Source organism: Phocoena sinus, chromosome 17 (genome assembly GCF_008692025.1).
Source record: "Phocoena sinus isolate mPhoSin1 chromosome 17, mPhoSin1.pri, whole genome shotgun sequence".
Lineage (NCBI taxonomy): Eukaryota > Metazoa > Chordata > Mammalia > Artiodactyla > Phocoenidae > Phocoena > Phocoena sinus.
In genome coordinates, this window is record NC_045779.1 from 11,767,110 (window position 1) to 11,781,521 (window position 14,412).

The 14,412-nt window shown below is 38.6% G+C and overlaps 1 protein-coding gene across 2 annotated transcripts in view; it reads left to right on the forward strand.

The window, feature by feature from the left end:
- Window positions 1-14,412, forward strand: part of DNAJC5B (DnaJ heat shock protein family (Hsp40) member C5 beta) — an 82,060-nt gene that overhangs the window by 13,320 nt on the left and 54,328 nt on the right. The window contains exon 2 of one of the 2 annotated variants that reach the window (XM_032610042.1): window positions 3,163-3,313. The exons of the other annotated variant lie outside the window; for it this stretch is intronic. The gene's annotated coding sequence lies outside the window, so the exon portion shown is untranslated. The remainder of the gene's footprint in view (window positions 1-3,162; window positions 3,314-14,412) is intronic. 2 annotated transcript variants of the gene reach the window in all.

Below are 14,412 nucleotides of genomic sequence, written 5' to 3' on the forward strand. Positions count from 1 at the left end.
TTCTGCATGTGTAATTAAGATGTAAGTTAAGACGAGTGCATCCTGGAGTAGGGTGGGTCCTCAATCCAATATGACTATAGTCTATAAGAGGAGCTGCAGAGACAGACACACACACAGGAAAACACCATGTGAAGGCAGACACGGGGGGACCGCCATGGTGACAGAGGCAGAGACTGAGGCATGCCAAGGATTGCCAGCAACACTGGAAGCTAAGAGGATGTCGTGAAGTATGTTCCCTCAGAGCTACCAGAAGGAGCCCACCTAGCCAACAACACCTTGACTTCAGACTTCCGACCTCCAGAATTGTGAGATAATAGGCTTACGTTATTGTAAGTCACCCAGTTTGTGCTACCTTGTTCAGCATTGCTAGAAAACTATACACCTGCCACGCCGCCAAGTCTGGGCACAAGGCAAGTGGAAGCTCCCCAGTGTGAGCTGTGAGGGAAGGTCCCTATTCCCTGTGCTCTGGCTCCCAGGGAACCTTCTCTCCTACATCCTCCGGACGTATGTTCCGTGCAGTCATCTGCTACTCCTTGTTAGCTGTCTTGTATTGTGGATTATGTTTTTAAGTGTAGACGTGTTGCCTCCTCTTCTAGGTGGTAACCAGAAGTTGTAAACTCAGACACCTTGCGCGTGGGTCAAGGTTGCTGAGTGTGACACTGGGGCAGCCACTGCAGACTGGAATGTGCGTCTGCCTTTAAATAAAACACTTACCCCACCCTGTTGGCCAAAGAAAACCTGACTAAGACCTGCCATCTGGGAACCTATGCAATGTGCCAGAGAGAGAGCGAACGTCTCTTGGCCTTTGCCTTCCCCGGCAGCAACCAGCAGGCATTGATTCACTGTGAATTTGCCGCCTGGATCTCGTGGGTCTTCTGTCCTGGCCCAGCAAGTGGGTCTGAGACCTCAGAATTTCAACAATTGCCCTAAAGTGTCCCCCTTCAGACAGAAACTTCAAAACAGGTTTTTATAGGGTTATGATTTAAATCCCCTAGCTGACTAGCTACTCCACACTCTTGCAAAACTTCAGCTTCAGAAGAATATGGCAGAAGGGCGGCGTCCCCTCTAGACACGGCTTGCCCCACCCTGATGTTTCCATGAGTATTTTTCTTGGTGACTCTCACAATCTCGGGTGGCTGAGGGAGAGGCGTCAGGGATACTGAAAAGAAAGGGTGATTTGGGGTGAGGAAATCTTTTGAAGTTGAAACTGTTTATAGTTCATTACTTTTTGAACACCAGAGGGCGATACAGGCATACAGATAGAGCTGCTCTGCCTTGCTTTTTTAATGTGAGACCAAATGTTGAATATCGCTCATTTGACTCTTTTGCTCGGGTCTCTAAGAAAGTTATACAGAAGGCTCTTGAGACCATTTTCCGATGTCCAAGCCCTGGGGCTGGTACACCCACCGAAGGGTGCTGGGTAGGGTTACAGCTTCCTTTGTGGGGAAGCACTTGTCACTTACCCTCCCACCCCATCCTGAGACTGTCTAGTTCCGGTCAGCTCTTTGGGAGGGTTTGGACTGTGTCCCAGGTAAGAGCTAACTTGTGCAGGGACCCAGCTTGTTACTTCCAGGGCCATTCATTTAAAACCGGTTTCATGAGTTCTACTTAGTATCTGGCCCTGAGAGAATTGAGAAGCCTGAGAGAGGAGACCCCGTGAGGAGGGATGAGGGATTGCACAGGTCCTAAGGTTATCACCTGGGCAGCTCGTGGGGCTTTGGTGACGGTGGCCCGCTGACCAGTCTGCATGTCTGTGGTCTTGGACCAGCTCCCGCCAGTGACCTCTGATTGTGAGGACGATTTGGCAGAATGTTCGTGGTTTTTGGAGCATTATGGAAAGCTGTGTATGCCTCACGGAAGAGTCTGGGAGCAGCTGCAGTAGAGCAGTTGGGGATGCCCATGGGAGGCCTGACAGTGGTGGTGAGGGCCCTGGGAAGGGGCAACTGAGCTCAGCTTTGGAGTCTGAGGCCTGTGAGGAGAGCTTAAGCTGCACAAGTGCCCATCTAGGTGGGCAGCAGGGAGACCAGAATCAGGGCCCATCTAATTCTGCAGGCCCAGAAACCATGGGTGTGTGTGCAGTTGTGGAAAACTCTGCACCTGACTACGTAACTCATTCAGAAAGGGGCCTGTCTACCTTCACCCACTGGGAGAGGCGGTTCAGCTTTAGCTGTTCTGGGCACCTTCCAGAGGCATTCAGCAGAGACAGAGACTGTTCTTAGCAATATGTTGTCAATAATAAAACACCACTTACTACACAAGATAGAAGAAGGCTTTGCAGACCAAAAAGCTGTGCTAATGGGTTGATTACAATTTAGTGGGCTCTAGTTGTTCATCTGAAAGAGAAAACTTCAGCAAAACGAGGGGAAAATGTGTATCTACAATAGAGGGCACAAAGTCATTGCCATTATCCCAGTGAGTAAGTTGAAATGTACCACTGGAAAATCCAGCGTGGACACTAGAAATTGGTGCAAGGCCGTGATCTGTTTGGCGCACAACAGGGGACTGCGCTGCTCCCCAGTCCTGTGATTGTTGCAGGGGCCTGGCCACGTGTACTAACAAGAGAGGATTCCCCGCCATTTGTGGTTCTATTTCTCAATTCAGCCTTTTAAATTAACAAGGATTTAAAGGCACAGATTTGGAAGCAGAGCACTTAGACTGGACCCCAGTTCCAGCTTTCTGCCCCTTATTATTGATGTTCATGCTTGGGGGAAGTGATATGACCGCAGGTAGTCAGTTATCTCTTTCTTAAAATGGACACTGAGTGTCAGGTAATGTATTTCACTTGTGAAAAAAAACTTATTAGGAAATTACCAAGGGTGGTTTAAGTGCAGTTATTCATCTCTAGAGGGAATCCTTCAGTATTTCCTTCACTTTCAAACACATGTCTGTTACCTGGGCTGGGTGAGGCTTCATTTGAAGGTGGGCTTTATTAGAGTTAAAGATATGCCTTTAGGCCCGTCCTATTAAACTAGCACTTAAATGCCCCCCCAAACGGGAATGAAAACTATTTTGGTTTCTATGTACTCTGCTGGTTTTGTAGTCCGTTTAGCCACATTTAGATGACAATTTGTAGAACAACCACTGTATTGGAAACCTTATTGAAAAGAAATTTTGCCTTGAGCAGAAGTTTATGTCTTTGTTTTTATCTTCTATCTTTTTAAGCTAATTAACATAAGAGACATCCTGAGCTAAGGTGAATGGGGAACAGCCATCCGCAAAATCAAGGATCCACGTTCTGCTTACAGACACGTTGTCAAATAAACACTTCTGTTGGACTTGAAGTCTCCCTGGTTTATCACAGCAATTGCTTACTGTAAGTAAGCAGCAAGGTGTTTAAATTTCACATCTGTGAAGTACATGTTATGTTTCCTAGCAGCGGACAAAACATGTTATGTTTCCTAGCAGCGGACAAGACGCAGTCAATATTTTTTCAGTAATACAGGTCTCAGATTCAGAGCGTTACTTAACCAAATAAATACTGTCCTTGACACTGAACTACTTACTGGACCTCATTAATGAACGCGCTTATTGGTAGTTCCTTGTTTAAAGCCACTACTACAATATTTTTCTTGAGCTTTAAAATATGCTCCATCTGGCTCATTCACAGATTGATAAGCAAGGGAATATAGCAGGCAACAACCCCCTAGAACTAGACTGTGAACTCCTGAAGCAAAGCTCTCTGGCGAGTTACAGCTTGGGCTGTGAAATCAGTCAGCCTGGTTTCAAAGCCTGGGTCCACGGCTTACTAGCTGGTGACCTTGGGCAATTCATTCAGCCTCTCCAATCTTATATTCCTCCTCTGTAAAATAAGGATATGAAAGTATCCACCTTAGAATTTTGTAGGGTTCCAATGAGAGAATCTAGTTAACATCTGGTTACTATCATCACCAGCAATACCATCACCACCTCTGAAACCCTCACAACCCCCAGTATAAGGTCTTGCACTATATTTATCACATAGCTCATTCTACCTACTGGTGAATTACAGATTTGGGATGAAATCTACCAGGATTGCCCATTCTTCCAGCATACTGTTTCAATTTTAGGGGGCAGAGAGAGAGAGGACCATCTTAACAATTGCTCAAACCCCAACCCTAGAAAATAATCATTAGATCTGTGTTTAGAAAAGTACCTAGTATCATTCTTAGCACACCTATACGAGGTATTTGATAAAAGGTCTGAGATAAAAACGGTTCATATTTTATTACTCTTTTACAGAGAAGACACAGGTTTAAAGTGACTTTCCCAGAGTCTACAGGAATGTTGTTTTGGGATACTCCTTCTTGATTTAAACTATGCAAAGCCAAATTTTATTTTCTGTTGAATCACACAGATGCCATTATCTTTGCTAAGTGTTTTCTTAGGAAATCCAGGCAATGGAAAATTCCTCTAGAGAGCTGCTTGGTCGACAAGTGCTTTCCGTGTTACTTAACTAAAGCTGTCAGGTCCAGTGAATAAGGAAACTAGTCAGCACTGGCTCTTAATGTGGGCAGCTCTATAGAAACACCTGGAGCCCTAAAAGTGCCTGAGCCAGGCCCACTCTGCAAGATTTTGCTTTGGGATAAATCTGAGAGATGTTGCTTTTGGACAACATGGGTGGGGTCTAGACATCAGAAATCTTAAAATCTTTCCAAATGATTCTAGAAAGAGCTCCTATCTAGTTCTTCCCCCTTAGTCTTCTATGATTCTTTTTAAAACTGAAGTATAGTTGATTTACAATATTATATTAATTTCAGGTATATAGCATAGTAATTCAGTGTTTTATAGATTATACTCCATTTAAAGTTATTACAATTAATGGCCATATTTCCTTGTACTGTACAATGTCCTTGTTGCTTATTTATTTTACACATAGTAGTTTGTATCTCTTAATTCCATACCCCTATCTTGTCCCATCCTCCCTTTCCTCTCCCTACCGGTAACCACTAGTTTGTTCTCTATATCTGTGAGTCTGTTCCTGTTTTGTTATATTCATTCATTTGTTTTATTTCTTTAGATTCCACATACAAGTGATAACACTTGTCTTTCTCTGTCTGACTTCACTAAGCATAATACCCTCTAGGTCCATCCATGTTGCTGCAAATGGCAGAATTTCATTCTTTTTTTACAGCTGAGTAATATTCCATTGTGTGTTTGTGTGTGTGTGTGTATCTTGGCTATTATGAATAATGCTGCTCTGACATTGGGGTGCATGTATTTTTTTAGAATTAGTGTTTTTGTTTTCTTTGGATATATACCTAGCAGTGGAATTGCTGGATCATATAGCAGTTCTTAGTTTTTTGAGGAACCTCTGTACTGTTTTCCATAGTGGCTGCACCAATTTACATTCCCACCAACAATGTAGGAGGGTTCCCATTTCTCCACATCCTTGCCAAAATTTCTTATTTGTAGACTTTTTGATGATAGCCAGTTGCACAGGTGTGAGGTGATATCTCACTGTGGTTTTAATTGCATTTCTCTGATGATTAGAAATGTTGAGCATTTTTTCAAGTGTCTGTTGGCCATCTGTATATCTTCTTTGGAAAAATGTCTATTCAGTTCTTCTACCCATATTTTTCACTGGGTTGTTTGTCTGTTTGGATATTAACTCCTTGTCAGTCACACCATTTGCAAATATTTTCTCCCATTCTCTAGGTTGTCTTTTTGTTTTGTCAATGATTTCCCTTGCTGTGCAAAAGATTTTAAGTTTAATTAGGTCCCATTTGTTTATTTTTGCTTCTGTTTCTTTTGCCTTACGAGACAAATCCAAAAAGATATTGCTGCAACTTATGTCAATGAGTGTTCTGCCTATATTTTCCTCTAGGAGTTTTATAGTATTTGGTCTTACATTTAGGTGTTTGATCCATTTTGAGTTTATTTTTGTGTATGATGTCAGAGAATGTTCTAATTTCATTCTTTGTAGCTGTCCAGTTTTCCCAACACCACTTATTGAAGAGACTGTCTTTTCTCCATTGTATATTCTTGCCTCCTTTGTCATAGACCATAAGTTCGTGAGTTTATTTCTTGGCTCTCTATTCTGTCCCATTGATCAATATATTTGTTTTTGTGCCAGTACCATGCTGTTTTGCTTACTGTAGCTTTATCGTACAGTCTGAAGTCAGGGAGCTTGATACCTCCAGCTTTGTTCTTTTTTTCTCAAGATTGCTTTGGCAATTCAGGGTCATTTTTAGTTTCATATAACTCTTAGGATTATTTGTTCTACTTCTGTGAAAAATGTTATTGGTATTTTGATATAGAGTGCATTGTATCTGTAGATTGCTTTAGGTAGTATGGCCATTTAAAAAATATTAATTCTTCCAACTCAAGAACATGGGAGGATATCTTTCCATTTTCTATGTATCATCTTCAATTTCCTTCAGCAGTGTTTTACAGTTTTCAGAGTATAGATCTTCCATCTACTTGGCTAAGTTTATCCCTAGGTATTTTATTCTTTTTGATGTGATTTTAAACAGGATTGTTTTCTTGCTTTCTCTTTCTGATAGTTCATATTAATGTTTAGAAAAGCAACAGATTTACGTATATCAATCTTGTATCCTGCAACTATACTAATTCATTTATTAGTTTTAAGAGTTTTTTGGTGGAGACTTTAGGGTTTTCTAGAAATAGTATCATGTCATCTGCAAATAGTCACAATTTTAGTTCTTCCCTTACAATTTGGATGCCTTTTATTTCTTTTTCTTGTCTGATGGCTGTGGCTAGCATTTCCAATAATATGATAAACAGAAGTGGTGAGAGTGGGCATCCTTGTCTTGTTCCTGACTTTAGAAGAAAGACTTTCGGCTTTTCACTGTTGAGTATGATGTCAGCCATGGGTTTGTCATAAATGGTCTTTATTATGTTGAGATATGTTCCCTCTATACCCACTTTGATGAGAGTTTTTATCATGAATGGATGTTGAATTTTGTCAAATGCTTTTTCTGCATCTATTGAGATGATCGCATGATTTTTTTACCCTTCCTTTTCTTAATGTGGTGTATCACACTGACTGGTTTGTGAATATTGGACCACCGTTGCATCCCTGGAATAAATCCCACTTGATCATGGTGCATGATTCTTTTTATTTATTGTTGACTTCAGCTTACTAATATTTTGTTGAGAATTTTTGCATCTACATTCATCAGAGATATTGGCTTGTAATTTTCTTTTTTTGTAGTGTCTTTGTCTGGTTTTGGTATCAGGGTAATGGTGGCCTAGTAGAATGAATTTGGGAATGCTCTTCATCCTCTTCATGTTTTTAGAATAGTGTGAGCAGGACAGGTATTAGCTCTTCTTTATATGTTTTTAAAAATTCCCCTGTGAAGCTCTCTGGTCCTGGACTTTCGTTTCCTAGGAGTTTTCAAATTACAAATTCAATTTTGCTACTAGTGATCAGTCTGTTCAGATTGTCTATTTCTTTCTGATTCAGTCTTAGAGAGTTGTATGTTTCTAGAATTTGTCTATTTCTTCTAGGTTTTCCAATTTGTTGAAATATAACTGTTCACAGTATTCTCCTATGATATTTTGTATCCCTATGATATCTGTTGCTATTTTTCCTCTTTCATCTCTTATTTTGTTTATTTGGGTCCTCTCTCTTTTCTTGATGAGCCTGGCTAAAGGTTTATCAATTTTGTTTATCTTTTCAAAAAAAAACACAAAACAACTTGGTTTCACTGGTCTTTTCTATTGTTTTTTTTGGTCTCTATTTTATTTCCTCTCTGATCTTTAGTATTTCCTTCCTTCTGCTGACATTGGGCTTTGTTTTTCTTTTTCTAATTCCTTTAGATGGTAAGTTAGGTTGTTTGAGATTTTTCTTGTTTCTTGAGGTAGGCCTGTATCACTATAAACTTCCTGCTTAGAACTGCTTTTGCTGCATCCCATAGATTTTGGAAAGTTGTGTTTCCATTTTCATTTGTCTCAAGGTATTTTCTGATTTATTTCCTCTTTGCTGTCTTCACTGACTCACTCTTTTTTTAGTAGCATGTTGGTTAGTCTCCATGCTTTTCCCATTTTTTGTCTTGCAATTGATTGCTAGTTTCATACTGTTGTGGTCAGAAAAACTGCTTGATATAATTTCTATCCTCTAAAATCTGTTGAGACTTATTTGATGGCCTAGCATGTGATCCATCATGGAGAGTGTTCCACATGTACTTGAAAAGAATGTGTATTCTGCTGCTTTTAGATGGAATGTTTTATAGATAGCTATTAAATCCAACTGGTCTAATATCATTTAAGACCACTGTTTCCTTACTGATTTTCTGCCTGGATGATCTGTGCATTGATGCAAGTGGGGTGTTAAAGTCCCCTACTATTACTGTATTTTTGTCAGTTTCTCCTTTTATGTCTGTTAGTACTTTCTTTATATATTTAGGTGCTTCTGTATTAGGTACATATATGTTGATGAATGTTATATTCTCTTTTTGTATTGATCCCTCTATCATTACATAATGCTCTTTATCTTTTGTTATACACTTTCTTTTTTTTTTTTTGCGGTATGCAGACCTCTTACTGTTGTGGCCTCTCCCGTTGCGGAGCACAGGCTCTGGACGCGCAGGCCCAGTGGCCACAGCTCATGGGCCCAGCCACTCTGCGGCATGTGGGATCCTCCCGGACCGGGGCACAAACTGTGTCCCTTGTATTGGCAGGCGGACTCTCAACCACTGTGCCACCAGGGAAGCCCCTAGACTTTCTTTTAAAGTCTGTTTATTTTTCTGATATAAGTATTGCTACCTCTGCTTTCTTGTCATTTCCATTTGCATGCAATATCGTTTTCCATCCTCTCACTTTCAGTCTGTGTGTGTCTATTTCTGAAGTGAGTCTCTTGTAAGATGGATCTTGTTTTTTTGTTTTTTTTTTCAATTGGCCACCCTATGTCTTTTGATTGAAACACTTAGTCCATTGACATTCAAAATGATTATGGATAGGTATGTACTTATTTCCAGTTTGCTGTTTCTTTCTGGTTGTTTTGATAGTTCTTCTCTGTTCTTTTCTTCTTTTGGTTTCTTCTTTGGTTGTTTAATAATTTTCTTTAGTGGTATGCTTGTTTTCCTTTCTCTCTAGTTTTTGTATATCTATGTAGGTTTTTGATTTGTGGTTACCATCTCCCTTAGCCTTCTATGATTCTATGCTTTCTTCATATTTACAGATTTAGGCACATTAAAATTCCATCACCTTTGTAACCTCTTTTTAAAAGGGACATTTTTTAACTTTGGAAAATTACGCGACATAATAGGAATTAACCAATTGCATTCTGAAACATAAACACTTGATTTTATAGAAAAACTGCCAGAATTGTTCTGTAATTTTGTTTGAGGTGCTGCTGGAGTGGTCGCCAACAGCCTCTTAATTTTACACAGTCAAGGCAATAACTTATCTTCTTCCTTTCTAAATTCATTTAACAGAATGAAGCTTACCCAGATGACTCATCCCATGAAATTTATAAAGTGGGTGGCCTGCATTCCATATATAGCAATAATAATAATAATAATAATAATGTAGAAGGGTAATAATAGTAACAGTGATAGCGATAATAATGCCTTTGTTCACTGCATTGGGTTGTTTAGATTAGGATTTATTTGTTGGAACTATGTGCCCTTGGACATCACATGTTCAAAATGAGTGGTGCTTGCACCTGCTGATATACGAAGTTTACATTAAACACTATGTACCCTAATGTTTATGATTCTTAGATTATTTTGGTCAAATATTCAAATTCATCTAGTACCTGCTGCAGATTCTATGCTGATGTATTGGAACTAGTCATTTATTATAATAACCCTAACCCCATGTGGTAATTCAGGGAGGTATATAAAAGGTCTCTAGGAGCACCTAAGGGAATAGTGAAGACCCCATAAATAGAATACACAGGGAAAATTTGCATGCAATGCCCCCACCCTCAGACACACACACACACACACACACACACACATGCACGCACACGCACACACACACACAGACTTCTCTCTGCAATTTTCTAGAAAGGCCACATTGGTTCAATCTTGGAATATTTTCTAGGTTCCCCTCTTCAAACTTCACTGATTACATTGGCAGTGCTTTTATAGTACATTTGGTGCATTTTGCATCAAGGAATTATTTATGTGCTTACCATGAGTTATGTCCTTTTACAAATATCATTTGAGGCACACCATTTCTAGAAAGCCTCACCTGTTTTAGTGGAATATGATTCCATTAATCTCTGGCTGTATCGTTAGATTATATATCAGAAGCCATATGTGTATAGGCATGTGTTGACATCCTATGTATTAGAGCACACATCAGCATGAATCTTTTATTTCTTCAATTTAAGTGCCCAGGGCCATTGAATGTACTCTTCCACCTGCCTAGAATATATTTGCTTCTACAAACAATCCCTTCATCTAGTTCTTTTCAGTTATCTGCTTGGTTATTTTTGTTCAGGGAGGCTTTTTCTGATCTTCCCCTGCTCCACTGATTTACATAGTCTTACATCTCTCCAAAGTCTTACTTTTATACTTATTTGAGCGATCATTTGATTAATATCTGTCTCTACTGGTAGGTTGTATAACTCTGTAAACCACAAACCCAGAGTCTGTGTTTGGTTTTGTTTACCAGGATATTTCTAGCATTTAGCCCAATGCCTAGACCTAGTAGGTAACCAACTGTTGAATGACTAGATGAATAAGAAACTATGTTTTCTCTCTAAGAAACAGGTGTAGTTTTACTTCACCTAAGAGTTTTGCAATACTTAAAAAAATTATAAAGTCATGGTTTAGCCAATATTAAAAAATTAAAAAGTAATGATTTAAGAAGAGAGTGGTTAGTTGTGTAAAAATAATGGACTTTACTAAAACTATTTATTAAACTGAATTTGAGGCTTTAAACCTCAATTTTAAAAAACATCACCCATAATCTCACCATATTAATATAGCAACTATTTTCATTTCATCAAAGGACACTGCCCTTCTAATGAAACTTAAGAGCTTTTGCACAGGAAAGGAAACCTAAGCAAAACAAAAAGACAACCTACGGGTTGGGAGAAAATATTTGCAAACAATGCTACCAACAAGGGCTTAATTTCCAAAATATACAAAAAGTTCATACAGCTTAATATCAAACAACCCAATCACAAAATGGGCAGAAGACCTAAATACACATTTCTCCAAAGAAGACATTCAGATGGCCAACAGGCAAATGAAAAGATGCTCAATATTGCCAATTACTAGAGATATGCAAATCAAAACTATAATGAGGTATCACCTCACACCTGTCAAAATGGCCATCATTAAAAATCTACAAACAATAAATGCTGGAGAGGGTGTGGAGAAAAGGAAACCCTCCTACACTGTAGGTGGGAATGTAAATTGGTGCAGCCACTATGGAGAACACTATGGAGGTTCCTTAAAAAACTAAAAATAAAGTTACCATACAAGCCTGCAATCCCACTCCTGGGCATATATCCAAAGAAAACTCTAATTTGAAAAGATACATGCACCCCAATGTTCACAGCAGCGCTATTTACAATAGCCAAGACATGGAAACAACCTAAATGTCCATTGACATATGAATGGATAAAGAAGATGTAGCATATATCTATATACATACTTATATAGATATATATAATGGAATATTACTCAGCCATAAAAATGAATAAAATAATGTCATTTGCAGCAACATGGATGGACCTAGTGATGATCATATTAAGTGAAGTGAGTCAGACAACAAAAGACAAATATTATATGATATCACTTATATGTGGAATCTAAAAAACTGATACAAACAAACTTATTTATGAACTGGAAATAGACTCACACAGAAAACAAACTTATGGTTACCAAAGGGGATAGCGGGGTGGGTGGGGGAGAGATAAATTAGGAGTCTGGGATTAACATATACACACTATTATATATAAAACAGATAGACAACAAGGACCTACTGTATAGCATAGGAAACTATACTCAATATCTTATAATAACCTATAATGGAAAAGAATCTGAAAAAGAATACATACATGTATATATGTATGTATATATGTATACACATAAATATATAACTGAATCACTATTCTGTACACTTGAAACTAACACAACACTGTAAATTAACTATACTTCAATTTTTTTTAAAAAAGGACATTTGTCCTTAAGCTGAAGGGTTGATGGAACTTGGGTATTTAGCTTTATATGTCTTTAGTTCCCCCCATCCCTGCCCCATTTATCTGCATGATGATGGGCTGCTTTCTAAACTCTGGCTGGAAATCAGGATCTATGAGAAATAGCCTTTGTATCTGAAGGAAAACAACGATATCTAGAGGTGAGAATGCTCTGAAATGTTTATACAAAATAGCACTAGGATTTGCTACCTGTCATACTAAGCATCAAACTTAAACACTACCTTTAACTTCAGGAACCAGACCACATTTTGCAAAATTCAGGAGTAATACCTGTCTCACTTGACTTAAGACTTTTTCAGTCTGTATGATCTTACTCAAAATCATAGGGAACTATTCTCTCTTGTGACCTTCTACTTTATATGAGGCTTTGACCATTGTTTTAACAAGAAATCCCTAATTTTTTTTGTCTGTGCCATTTGGCATGCAGGATCTTAGTTCCCTGACCAGGGATTGAACCCATGCCCCCTGCAATGGAAGCATGGAGTCTTAACCACTGGACCTCCAAGGAAGTCCCAAGAAATCTCTAATTCTTTTTTTTTTATTTTTTATCCCTAATTCTTAAAACCACCTCAGTCACCACTGTGACTCAGTGCCTCTTAACTAAGATTAGGGTAAAATGTTCAGATATGAAAACAAGTGAATTAATGTAGTAAGAAATTACAGTTTCACCCTTATTAATGTTACATGGTCCTTCCAGTAATTTTAAAGCAACTGATTAGTACTAGCCTTAGACCAAAGGAAAATAAAATTAAAAAGAACCCACTTTGACTCTGAATAGCTAAAGCAACCTTGAGAAAGAACAACAAAGCTGGAGATATCACACTCCCTGATTTCAAACTATATTATTAATATAAATGCTATAGTAATCAAAACAGTATGGTATTGGCATAAAAACAGACACACAGATCAATGGAACAGAACACGGAGCCCAGAAATAAAGACATGTTCGTATGGTCAATTAATCTATGACAAAGGAGCCAAGAATATACACTGGGGAAAGGACAGTCTCTTCAATAAATGTGTTGGGAAAACTGGACAACCACATGCAAAAGAATGAAACTGGACCGTTATCTTACACCATATACAAAAATCAACTCAAAATGGATTAAAAACTTGAAGGTAAGACCTGAAACCATAGAAGTCCTAGAAGAAAATGTAGGTGGTAAGCACCTTGACATCGGTGTTGGTGACATTTTGGATTTGACATTAAAAGCAAAGGCAACTAAAGCACAAATAGACAAGTGGGAATATGTCAAACTAAAAACCTTCTGCACAGCAAAGGACACCATCAACAAACTGAAAAGGCAACCTACCAAATGGGAGAAAGTATTTGCAAATCATATATTCGATAACGGGTTAATAACTAAAATATATATAGAATGCATACAAATCAATAGCAAAAAAGCAAGCAACCCAAATAAAAAATGGATAGAGGATCTGAATAGGTATTTTTCCAAAGAAGACATGCAGATGGCCAACAGGTCCATGAAAAGGTGCTCAACACTAATCATCAGGGAAATGCAAGTCACAACCACAGTAAGATATCACTTCATACCTGTCCAAATGGCTATCATCAAAAAGTCTACAAATAACACATGCTGACGAAAATGTGGAGAAAATGGAGCCTCTTGCACACTGTTTGTAAGAATGTAAATTGGTGCATCGACTATGGCAAACAGTACCGAGGTTCCTCAAAAAATTGAAAACAGAACTACCATATATTTCAGCAATTTCTCTTCTGGGTATTTATCCAAAGAAAACATTAACTCGAATAGATACCTGCACCCCCATGTTCATTGCAGCATTATTTGCAATAGCTAAGATATGGAAACAACCTAAGTGTATATCAATGGATGAACGGATAAAGAAAATGCGGTATATATCACTTAGCCATAAAAAAGAAGGAAATCTTGCCATTTATGACAACATGGATGGACCTTGAGGGTATCATGCTAAGTGAAATAATTCAGACAAACACTACATAATCTCACTTACATGTGAAATTAAAAGAAAACAAACAAACCTGAGCTCACAGATACAGAGAACAGATTGGTGGGCGCCATAAGCAGAGGGGGGTGGGGGGCGTGGTCATGGTAACAGGTGGGTGAAGTGGGTGAAGGGGGTCAAAAGGTACAAACTTCTAGCTATAAAATAAGTCATGGAGATGTCATGTACAGCATGGTGACTATAGTTAATAATACTGTATGGCATATTTGAAAGCTGCTAAGAGAGTAGATCTTAAACGTTTTCATCACGAGAAAAAAAATTTGTAACTATGTATGGTGATGGAT